Below are 13,504 nucleotides of genomic sequence, written 5' to 3'. Positions count from 1 at the left end.
TGTCGAACTTATGTTAAGGTTTAGGTGACTCTCTTTTGTGATGCTATACAGTGTATAGGTCCATGAAATATACTTATCAGTCAATGGTAAAACATTGTGTCTCAAACACATGCACCACTTGTCAATCTGATGAATTAATGCCGTACATCAAGGCTTGATATACATGTACGTAAGCAGTGGCCTGGTGGCCATGGCCCACCAGAAATAGATGTCGGGCCACCACTTTTTAGGAGAAGATATGTTTTGTTGGCCCAAATTGGGCCACCAAATTTCATTGCCAGGCCACCAAAAGAAAAAAGTTTGTGTCGAGCCTTGACTACATACACAATCTTTTCATGACATTTACACTTGTGTATATTACAAATGTATATCCTTGTGTAAGCTTGCCCCAAATATTGAGATTCCTGACTCCCCAAAGATTGCACAGATGCAATTGACGTACACATGTATACAGAGCATAACTTAGATAAGAAAATTCTTGTTGCTGAAGCTGCAGACAGTTTTAGCTGGAACCTTGCATAGAATTATGTCATTTTGATTCCACCCAGCAGTTGGTGGCATTTGGCAGCACTCGGAGGAGAAAAATGTTACTCGTTGAAATTTGTCCGCTTTCGAGAAGTTTTCCGGCCCCAGAGACTTGGGGTTAGTGTGAAGCGGGTGACGAGAGGCTGTTTTCCGTGCTGCAAAGTTTACCGACATGCAGGCGCGCTTCTCCGTGTCCTGTTTCGTCTCTTCAAGTAGATGCTGCTTTATCGCTGAATGCGTCAGAGTTTGTTGTGTCACAAGGGCGTAGACCACTCGCTTTCTTTTTATAAAGAGGCTATACAATCAACCATATGCTGCAATGGCCTGTTTCGTTGCAATAGATTTCATTCATTCATGTTTCTCGTGGACTTTAGCAGGATGAACATCATCTGACACAAACATGTTTTGTGAACACAAGGTGTCAAATATTGCTGTGTAGAACATGGGAGTGGAGCTGTACAACCACCACACTACCATATGAATTTTGACATACAATGTATTGCCACCTGTGCAGTGGGAGTGTGTTGTTTAATAGAATTGGTGGTCATTTAGGCAGTTTTGTCCACATGAGTGGACTCTTTTTCACACTCCTTTGCAAGAAGTGAAGTCACTTTATCAGGGTCTGACCACCCGTGGAACAAAGAAAAACTCCAAACTTCAGGGGAATGAGAATTTGCTATGTTATAACAAAATTTATTATATCAATTTCTGTATAGCGAGAGGTTGCTGTACAAATCTAAAACGTGTACAAATGTAAAGATATGTTCAAGACTCTACCTAGATGTATATGAAACATTTAGAATAGTGACTATAAGAATGAAACTTTAGCTTGTAATGCAGCATAACATGGTAGCTGTGTGTCAGAACTGTCTGCATGATATCATAGCTGTTTTGGTTCCTTATACTTGGTACCCTTTGCCCTTGTTTATGCCTCCGCCACGTAGTGGTGCCGGAGGCATTATGTTTTCGGGTTGTCCGTCCGTCCGTCCGTACGTCCATACTTCCGTACGTACGTCCGTACGTACGTCCGTCCGCTTTCGTTTACGCGATAACTTGAGTAATATTTACTGGAATTTAACCAAACTTGGTCCAAGTATGAAGTATGATGGGGCAATGACTTGATTAGATTTTAGGTGAAATCGGCAAAAGGTCAAAGGTCAAAGGTCAAGGTCAAATCATGAAATTTATCCGTTTACGCGATAACTGAAGACTGTAAAGAGCAAATTTCACCAAACTTTGTTGGAGGATGATGTATGATGGGACAATTACTTGATTAGTTTTTCAGTGAAATCGGACAGAGGTCAAAGGTCAAAGATCAAGGTCAAATCCTAAAATTTATCTGTTTACGTGATAACTCAAAACTGGATGAAGCAGCTTTCACCAAACTTGGTCCAAGGATGATGTATGATGGGACAATTAGTTGAGTAGATTTTAGTGACATTGACAAGAGGTCAAAGGTCAAAAGGTCAAGGTCAAATGCTAAAAATGTTGCTATTTCCCCCATATCTATGCAATGCCGGCAGTTATTTTCTTGAAACTTAGTGTAGACATGTACTACTGCATAAAGATTCACCCGAGAGAGTTTCATGTCATAAGGTCAAAGGTCAAAAGGTCAAAGGTTAGGTGAAAATGTTGCAATATCACATTTCTCACAAATGGTTCAATGTATCTTCATGGAACTTGGTACATATGCATCTCATACTGACTGGCAGGGATTATCTAGGGAATTTAGGGGTCATGGGTCAATAGTCAGAGGTCAAAGGTCAAGGTCAACTCCTCAAAATGTTACTATTTCCCTCATATACTAGTATATGCAATAATTGCATTATTAGTTTTAAAATTTAATATATATACATGTATTACTTAATGGAGATTCTTTTGGAAGTTTCCAGCCAGAAGGTCAAAGGTCAAAGGTTAAGGGTCAAAGGTTAGGTTTGAATGAAAAAAAAGATATATTTTGTACTGTAATTACACTCTTTCTTCATACCTTGAAAATTATACTCAATGCATAAACTTATAATAAGGTCGGTCAGAAGTCAAGTAAAAATTTTGAATTCCCCAAATATGTGTACCTGTACTCTTTAATAGACAATTATAGCAAACCCAAATCGTGGAAAGTGAACATTCAAGATATTTCTGATAAACCTGTTATTTCGATATTTTGCCAGTTACACTGTATGTGAAACTGTCATCACACATTGTGAAGACATTGTACTATACACCTATTGGGAGAATCATGCATTATGGCGGAGGCATCAGTCGCCGTAGCGACATTTCTAGTTTTATGATTTGAAACCAGGAGAGATTTCTTTCCACATCAAAGCACAGGTGCTTATAAAAAATAATGATGTAACTCACAGGGTAAATATGGTGTAATGCGAGGTGTAGAGGTACAGGGAGCTGGTCCTGACATGGTTGGATAACAGAGGTCAGACTGTACTCTGCTATGTCTTCTCAGATTCAGGGTAATGCTTCAACTGTAATGTTGAACCATAATGTATTAAGAGAACATTTTAAAACTTCTGACTGTAAGTTGTTTAATGTCTGTTTGCTTTTGTGCATTATTGCATCATAATGCTTTACAAGCAGGGAGGTAGGATTATTCACACTGAGTCTGCCCTGTATCAAGGGACTTTGATAGAAGTTGGTGCATGAAGAAAGAGCATTTTTGCCTCTCGGAAAGCCAACTGACTGAGAATTCTTCCAGTCGTGGGTCTTCTTAATCCTGTAGGTGGTATGTTTGCACAAACGGGTATTGCTGTTTTGTGCTGAATTAGTGTCTTAATGTCTTAATAGCCATTCTTAAGGTTTCACATGCATCGACGACAATTACAGTTGTACGTCACCTACGTATATGCAAACAACGTGTATTGCTATGGAGTCACAAAAAGACAAATTCCTCTGATGCAAGTGTGTGAAAAAGTTAAATCATACAAGTAATAATTACGACTGGAGACATGGATGACACCATTGTTTATTTTGTCACACTAACAAATCAACTTTACATATGTGTAGATAAGCTCTAACTTTTGTGCTTGTATGCAAATTGATTATTCACGATACATACGTTGTCCACTTCCATTGTCCTTTGAACTTCACACACACACACAAAGTGAAGCCACAGATCACGTGTATGCCGTCGGTATCATTATACACATTGCTGCTCCGACGGGGCTTTGACTTGGCTGTATTAATGTATTGCATATTGACTTGGCTATAATGTATTTGCCTATAGAGGGCGGAATACGTGTTGGGGTTTGGTTGAAGACAAAACCCCTCCAAACTCGTCTAGTTGGATGAGAGACCTTTTCATACAGATGATTGGAATGAGAATGCTCACAGTTGGGTATGATAACATTCTGCTCGTTTGTCTTATCCCCCTCCCCCCCCCCCCCCCCCCCCCACCAAATCCCCTTTCCTGGTTCAGAGACCCTCGTGTTAGTGAAATATCCTTATTTGATGTTTGATTTCTGTATTTAAAACTGATGCTTCAGTTTCTCAAACATAGATATATATTCTCTACAATGTCAGGCCTCTTTTTTATTCCGTTCTGCATTAAGAAGGGCATTGTATCATGGATGTCATTGTCTTTGCAATATTTTATCTTTGTTGCAAATGTTTATTTTGAAAGATACCATGCACAATTCTGTACCAGTATTTTTCTTTGTCTCTTTTCTATCATTATCGGTGTATTCTTCTCAGTAGTCATAATTGGGGAGTGTATTCGAGTTGTTTCAATGGAAATATTTGTGTGTGTGATTGATGGATGATACAAATCTATCCATAGCCCTATACGCATTCTTTTTGAACTTGTTTTGGGTTTTTTTTATATGTTTGAAAAGTTCTCTGTAGAAGCAGGCTAAAATAATTATTTAAGATGGGCTTCCCTGTATTCATAAATGAAAGAATGAATGGAGCAAATAGTCCATACTGACTTGAATTCAAGGATCTGAGTTGCTGTAATGTATGTGCTTCATTTTTAATTTTTTTTTTTCCCATGGTGTGGTTGTGAGTTGATGCCATATTAGGGGAGAAGTGTCAGTGGGTGCGTTCGAGCGCTCTAAAGCGAATCAAAGCGAACTGAACCAAAACGTACTGTACCGAACTGTGCCAGATTTGAAGCGTTCGAGCGCTCTGTTGAGAAAGCGTACCTCACGAGTTATTTTTAGAAAATTTCACGCATTTTTGTAGCAGGAATGTCATCAACCTGGCGCTTGAACTACTTACAGCTGTCCCGAACAAAGGGAATGATGTCTTTCCATTGTGACGTATGCGTATGATATGCGCATGCTTTACAACAAACTTTTGGTACGCTTTTGGTACGCTTTTGGAGCACATCGCGAAGTGGTCCACTTTTGGCTCGGTACAGTACGGTATGGTACACTTTAGGAGCGTTTGAGCGCTCCTCTGGCGCGGGTACGGTACGGTACAGTTCACTTTAGGAGAGCGCTCGAACGCACCCAGTGAGAAAAAAAAAGAGGGAAATAATATGCCCTGTAAATACTTCCCATATATGACGGTAATACACATTTAACTGCTCTGGTGGAAATATCAACAACAGAAACAATGACGATGACAACACGCAACAACAACAACAACAACAGCAACAATAACATCAAGAACAACAACAACTGCAGCAACAACAACAAGACTACAGGGAGTGTCATATTGTACAAGGGATTGGAAAAGTTATACTCCCTGAGAGTATAGAACGTGATGCATAGTGCACGTACCAAAACATTAAGTATTCTGCATGAATATGAGACGCACGAGCAAAGCATAAAATGCCTGTTACATTGTAGAAGGTGATCATAAATCATGTGCCCCTAAAATTCCCTTCTGCAGGCTGATCATTATGTAATACGAATACAGGAGACAATTACGAAAAACGAATTATTCGGCCAAAGAGTATACCGATGTATTAACATACACGTAGGTCTACGTGCTGTTGGTGGCCCAATCGGGCAACTAAGACTCGATCTGTGGATTGTTACTTTTGCGTTTATTTCGGGCGAATGCATATCCTTTTTTTGGGGGGGGGGGGGTGGGCACCAAAATTTCAGATTTAAAGATTTTAGTGGCCCGAATAGGCAACCAGAAAAAAAAAGCCTTGATATCTGTGTATGATATGCTCTGCATATTGAGAGTTGCACATGTTTATATTTTACTTCCGATAACTTTCGAAAGCTGTAGGCCTACAAGTATTGATGTGGTATCGCATCTTCGTATGTAATCCCTCTCAGATCTCTCGCCCTCTCTTTTATCCGTAAAACATTTTATAGACTGTCTTAAGCACACGGATTTTCTGTGGCTCGGGTGTGGTTGGGTATTTGTGTGTGTGTGTGTGCGTGTGTGCGTGTGTGTGTGTGTGTGTGTGTGTGTGTGTGTGTGTGTGTGTGTGTGTGTGTGCGTGCGTTCTGTAAAGAGAGGGAGAGAGGAAAGGAGAGCAAAACCAAGTATGACAAAGTATATTGACCAAGCACAGACGACCAATCAAGCTCTAATCTACCCGTAACAAGTGCATATATTGGCTGAGATCCGAAAGGCGTGGATCTCAATTACCAGCATTATGCCAAAATTGACAGTTTCGAAACGTCCGATATACAGTGGGGGGCCTTGCTCAGCGTTCATTTGCGCAGAGCGAAGGTTATCGGGGGGAGCGATGGACAATGATTACCGTCTGAAATGACACATATAAATAAATGTTCCTGTGAGTGTTTTGTGTTTGATCACATCACGCAAATGAAAGGCATTGAGTAGTTGGGTCGGTTGATTACCACATCTAGGTTAAACAGACCGCAGCCGATCCTCGCACCACACACATACAGCGTGCGGGCGCGCTAATAGTATGAGGATGCACTTTACGAAACCGAGTATGCACTCCACAAGTCACTCCGTCAACGAGTTCGATACCAGGCCTGCCAGTGCGACTGCGCGTATTCAACCAATGGCGGAGTTTCGCTTGAGCGCATGCGCACTTTTCAATAGTCGCATATTACACTACTATCATGACTATAATGTAGTGGTGATAGTCACCGACATCTTTACAAGGCCAGTTGACGAGGAAGCAAAATGCCTCAAGTAGACATAAATTGACTACGAGATTGAGGCAAGGACGTGGACATCATCAGTGATTTCTGCAGGAGGACGTTTCAAGACGGCTCTCGGTGAACTTTCTCCAGAGCACACACACCCACTCGACTGTTTTTCACACATACACACCATTATCTGTTGTGCACTCAAACATTCACACACCATGCCATTAATGTGTTATTATAATGATATATTCATATGTCTCAATGGGATCTTTTTTAAAATGTGGGGGTAATTATCTAGGAACATATTAGTGCGATGATATTAGATGATGTTTAATGCTTGATCAGCTGTCGTTTACAAGTGGAAAGAAATTCCAAGTCACCGAAACTCTCAATGTCTTAGGAATTCAAAAAGAAGCACATTGCCCACAGGGGGGGGGGGGGGGGGGGGGGGGGGAACACCCGAATGTCATTCAATAATAGAATGTGAACGAGAAATGAGTACTGAAAGTCATTCCTGAGGGGTATACTGATTATAAACTACAGATGAAATCAGAATCATACTAAATTCACGTTTAGTCGGGTTTTTTTTTTCCTGTTCAACGAGTAACATAAAACCAAGACCCAACTCGATTTAAGTACTCAACAGCTGTCAGATATGCACTCAAAATAACTCAAAAGCGAATCAACCTTTGCTCACTGCACAAAAAAGTCTGAATGATCGACTTATTTAGTATATTCAAATTTCCCTATATGCACATCGCTACAAACAGAGGTTGGGCTGACAACAAGGAGGTTTGCCAATGACTTGTCCAACATAGCATCAACTAGAACACGAAAAACCAGATTCTAAGACGGGCATTTTTAGTACTGAAATATATCATTCTGGAACATGCAAATTGATTACCCATTATATAGGTCTACGGAATGAAACATCCATAGGTTTAAACTCGACAATAAAACCTTAATTTCATCATAGAGTTATAACAATAGTATTCTCATGTCAAGAAAGGCCACCGTTCATCAGAACCGTTTTTAGGGATTTTCCCCTTTTTCTTTTCATAGATATAATGTTTAGCAAGCTTCTTCCTGGCTATACCCCTGTAAACAATGAACTAGCTTTATTATGTTGTCATGAATTGATTATTCATAATGGATACTTGTCATGCATAGACTGTAAATTTGCGCATGTCTTCCGAAGTCTGTTAATGTTTTCTTCAGGAGTTTTCGGCTTGCACTTCTTTAATATCATTCGAATTTTTGTAAACTCTGCCTCTGAAATTTAAGCCCGCCGCACACTACACGATTTTGCCCCGATTCACCGGTCTTAAGACCTTAAGACTAGAAGTGTGACGTCACAGTCTTGCCAGTTTCCAGTCGTACGACTGGGTCTTAGCACCAGTCGTAGAGATTTGACATGTTGAATTTCTACGACCAGTCGGGAGCTTCCAGCCATTCACAATGCAGTAAAATGCAAGCGCACGCAGTGCGCACTGCGCGCGCTTTACAGTCGGGTCGTATAGTGTGCGGTGTCCGGTCGTACGACTGGTCTTAAGACCCAGCTTGGCTTAAGACTTTAAGACCAGTCGGATCGTGTAGTGTGCGGTGGCCTTAACTCACACCCACCTTCGCGCCATGTTTGAAATTATTCGTTTTCCTTGCAATTGCTTTCATTCAAATGTAGGTTATGGTATTGTGATTTCTCAAATGCTCACATACCGCGAAATATTCGATTTATAACACCGATATGGAAAATAAGTCGATATCCCTTGGAGAAACATAAACCTTTAATGCAGGAAAAACACACATTAATGATGAGCCTAGTGAGATGAGAGCTCTCACAACATCCATTTTAGAAAGATAACGACCCCATTACAGAGCAACAGAGGTGCAAATTATCCCTGATCATCATTTCATAATGTCAATATATAGGTATGCTTGAATGTTTGAATCTGCGTCTTTGAATGTTTCTACAACAGATCTATAGCGTTATACAAATGCCGTGGATCATCATCATCGTGTTTATAAAATTCGGTAGAATTAAAATACAAAACAAAATAAAGCAACAAACAAAACCAAAGAAAAGAGACCTTTAAAGTTTGTGTAGTTGCGCTGATTCTGTAAGCCTTGATTGGTATTCTATACCATCAAGACATATTGGATGGTTAAGTCATCGGGTATGACTTGCATGAACTACACTCATTCAAAAACAAAACTCGATGGTGGCGTTATCAAATTTCCATCACGTACCGGATTCACTCAGCGTATAGGCAAAATATTATAGTTTGATGCATTTCGCACCAAGACTCATATGGCAGGCCGCCCGAAGCTGCCGCGAATGAGGTGGTTTAATTGATTGCAGTAATTTTTGTTTTTGGTTTTGAAACTAAATGCTTGGTAAGTTCGTGTCACACGATAGGGAAATCTACTTCATCTTCTCTCCGTATATAATAATATACCGAAGCAAAAAGCAAAGGAAGAGGGCAACCAGAATGTTAATACGTTAAGAAAATGCACGATCATACATCAGAGTCACGCGCATCCCTTGCTGAATAAGAATTACCCTCCAAAACCGTGCCAGCTTATACCCATGCTAAAAACAGGGATTAGTCTCTGCTAAACCTAACATTCAAGTTGTCCTAAGTTTGAAAAATATCGTCCAATAACGATCAACTGGGAGTTTAACAAAATGCTGTCAAAGACTTAACACCCGACAACGACGTAAAGTCAAACCCGACTTTTTTTTTCTTTGACATTCTGAACTACAAATTAAACATTTCAGTTTGGTTACGAACATTGCCTCAGATATAGAGGTCTTTCACATACTTTGTCCAGGTTTGTTTATTTTGTGTGTGTGTGTGTGCGTGTGTGTGTGTCAGTAAGATGCTGAACAAAATAACAAAATGTAGAAATAAGCAATCAAATAAACATCAACAAGAACAAGAACAAAACCAAAAAGAAACCACTAATTAATGAACAAGTAAAGATAATTATACCCATATAACGACTTATTCAATCAAAACAACGTATAAAAACGAGAGTCTGGTGAAAAAAATGTTAGTTTCTGCATTAAAATCAAGTCACGAGCAACGTTGGCATTTGGTTGGTAAACGGAATTCTGTAAATATGCTACTTATTAATTACGTGCAATAATCTAAATAAAATGCGAATTTGTAATCAATCAAAACGACATAACTTTATATAAACGGAAGATGGGTAGAATAATATCAGTTTCTGCAATAAAATCAAGTCACGTCTAAGTAATTCTACATCATGTCATTTAATTTAATTTAATAAATCGCTGTTGGAATACAGAAATCTGTAAAAATACACTAAGTTAAACAATTTAAACTGGAAAATTACACGAAAACTTGTAAATAATCCTATTTCGCTCTAAATTCACAAGTTTCTGATGTAACTCATTTTCACAATGAAGTATTTTTAAGGGCTAAATATAAGAACCAAACCATAATTGCTGCATTTAGTTCAAACAGAACAAATCTGCAGATTTTTCCCCTGATTTAAAATACAGATATTTTTTTACAGTGCTGGCCGGGAGTCTCTGAGTTTCTTTTACAGCTTTGAGTGTTGACGTTCGACCTCCTGGAGCTCGTTTGTTATATTTTCATGTGTCTGATTGTGTCTGTGTCATAAGATACCCATTGATTTCCATTTACAAAATAACAATGGTTACAGTTGGTTACAGTTTGTTATGCCGAAAATGAAATAAGGTTCGTAATTCCGGTTCATGTACTATAAATAGTAAACTAGATAAACAAACCTTATGTGATTTTTTGATTTTTTTTTTTCATTTTCGAATTAGCAAACCTTATGTCTTTTTTTTCAATGAACGATTTCCTTCGGCATAACGAGCCTTTCTTTCACTTTCGGAGAAATGAATCTTCGAAATAACGAACCTTATTTCATTTTCGGAATTACGAATTACGAAACTTTGGAACAACGAACGAAACGAAACATTCGAACAGCGAAGCAACGCCATGAAAGTTTGGATTAACGATCCCGATTTCATTTTCGGGTTAACACACATCTGGGTATACGGAATTTGTGTGTTTCGGATTAACGAACCTTTGAAATAATTAACATCGCCCAGTGCAGTTACCCAGGTTAAAAAAAAGTAAAACTCGCAATGACAATTGCGTGATACTTGACCTGCTGCTATCATGATAGTCCAAGATGGCGTGAAAATCAAACTGCTGTAAAATGCTTCACGAATTTTACTCCATAAGATACATTATTATTTTTTGTTATGCAGAGTAGAAAAGATTTGTCTCATGTACACCTCGGTCAATTGTCGGTGTTATCATCGATGTAAGAAGTGCTGACATTGTCTGTATTTGTAAAGGATTCAAAATGCTTTGTACCTTTCGATGAGTGTGCTGTCACTTCAATTAGTAGTCTGCGCATTTGCGAGCTTGGTTGCGCTGTTAGGCCTATCTACTCGATTCCCGCGATATTTTTCTTTGCACGTATTGCCTGTGAATTTACATAACAGGTCTGAAAATTCCAGCTTAAAGCCCGCAGGAATTACAGGTTGTTGTTTTTTTTTTTCGCAGTAGATGTGCGCCAATGCTACATGTCAGCTATATCTGTACATAAATTCTGCATCCTGATGCAAACTGTCAAGTTGCTACGAATCTTCGCTGTACCGTTTCGTTTTTCTACCGTGTGATGTGTTCTACGCATAAAAGCTGAAATATTCTCGTTACAAAAATACAACTATTATAAGAAAACAGTACAACAAATGAATGAATTGACAAACAAATATCATTGCAAACACGTTTGCAAACACACAAAAATGCAAAAACCTTTAGAAAGAAAGCCAAAATCTAAACACAAACACAGAAAATAAAGAACCGATAAATCAAAACCAAAAAAGAGAAAAACAATAACACCAAAAATTCATCTATCAACATTAAAAACAAACAAACGCGCAAGTTATGGTTTTGTTTCCGTCATGTCATGAGTGAGCGATGTCACCTGCGTATAGTTTAAAAGTGAAAATCTGAAATTTGACATATCAAAAAGAATCAGATATTATAGATTATCCAAAAATCTGAGGCTTTCTGAATAGTCTCGAAGATTAACCATCGATTATTATTTTTTATTTAAGGATCACAATCGATTAATCATTGAGCAGAATAATTTCACATTTCTATGAAGAAATTAATCTGATAATGCATTATGAAAGGTGAGAGAAGATAATTATTGTAATATCTACTTCCTTCGGAGGGAATATGAAGCCGTGAGCATTAGTTCGGCTTTGTTGCTTGCTTACAAACACGTATTGCTTCCTTAATATTCAGGTAAAATAAACCATAACCATAATTCAGTTAAGTGGGTCCTATATTCTTGTTATAGTGACAGCTGTCTCCGTGTAGCAAATATTGAATTTTAAAATTCCAAAACTTTCATAATCTTCGTCCGATTTGAAAGAGACATGTAATTTTCTGGGGGGGGGGGGGGGTTTCTGTAAGTTTTTTTTTTAAATCAAACTTAACCTGAAAGACTTTCGTTATGCAGCTACCAATACCTACTATCTCGTACTAAACTTCTGCTCCATTTCAATTGCTGTAATGTCGGTTCGATTTAAAAAAAAAAAAGAAGCTAAAACTAAAACAACTAGAAGATCTCTGGTGCGTCATTTTGTTGTACCCTTCTCAAGCACCACAATATCAGGTTGTCTTCACGAAATGATCTCTCGTGATGAGATGTCATTCTTACCCCCTCCCTCATCCCCTCACCCCCCCCCCTCTCTCTCTCTCTCTCTCTCCTTCTTTCTCTTCCTTTAGGAGGCATTTAGAATGACATTATATTTAGGCTACAAGGCAATATTGATGTTACTTCCTATCTTTTTTTCTTCTTTTTTTTTTCCATTCCAGTTTAAGAGAAAAAGGTAAAGATAATCACTTGCTACAAATATTTTCCACCGGAGTCGCGACCGAGTAATTCGTCAACCTAGATTTCTTGAAACTGAGAAGAGGAGCGCGATAGGACATCGAGTGATAAAGGAAAATACAGATAAAGGGGGGGGGGGTGGGAGGAGAGAGAAAAAAGAAAGAGAGAGAGAGAACCAGAAAATAAAAATATAGAGAAAGGGGAAGAGAAAAGCAAAGAGGAGGTAAGGTAAAGAAAGATTATTGAGAAAGAGAGAGATAGAGGGAGAGCGCAAACACAGAACACGAGAGTGGGTAAAATAGCGATTTGCGACGATGGGAAAACGGAGAGAATTTTGTAAAAGAAGCTTGTTATCGAGATGGAAATATAGAATAGAAATAGGAAGAAGAATAAGACACAAGTGGAACTGGTGATGAAGATCAGGAAGTTGAGAGCCTTAAGGAGGTGTAATTGGACTGTAATTATCCAACACTGCAAAATTGAATCAAGATGAAATAATGAGTCTGTAATGAATTTCATCTCCATAAACAACCAAATAATACTAGTCTAAACTCTAGGAAAATTATTATCATTAAACGGGGACGCTCATTTGAGAAAGCGGGAAGAGAGATACGTGTAAGTATATAAGTAGTGAAGGAGGTCTAGATGCCAACGTTGATAAATTAATGCACCTATGAATTTGGGAAATCAGATTTCTGAAGGACGGGGGGCTTCCAGGATAATTGTGTTGATCGGAAGAGTGACTATAGCTTTGATTAAGGCTGGATTGCAAACGAAAATTTCTTTAATGATCCTGTCTAGACAGTGTAATATGGGCGTATATAAATCTAGGTATGAGAGAGAGAAAGCCAGAGAGGTAGACAGATCGACGAACCAAATTACAGTCAGCTGACTGTGGTGAAACATAAAATAAAAACAGTAGTGTATGCAAGTGGAGAAATATCCAAGTATGCTTATTGAGTACATTAGGACAAGGACATACAGAAAGAGCAAACTATTTTGAAATATCGACTTCTCCGTTATGAGTA

Source organism: Diadema antillarum, unplaced genomic scaffold, assembly GCF_040938485.1.
Source record: "Diadema antillarum isolate AM-2024a unplaced genomic scaffold, OU_Dant_1.0 seq00000788_RagTag, whole genome shotgun sequence".
Lineage (NCBI taxonomy): Eukaryota > Metazoa > Echinodermata > Echinoidea > Diadematoida > Diadematidae > Diadema > Diadema antillarum.
This window is presented reverse-complemented; position numbering follows the sequence as displayed.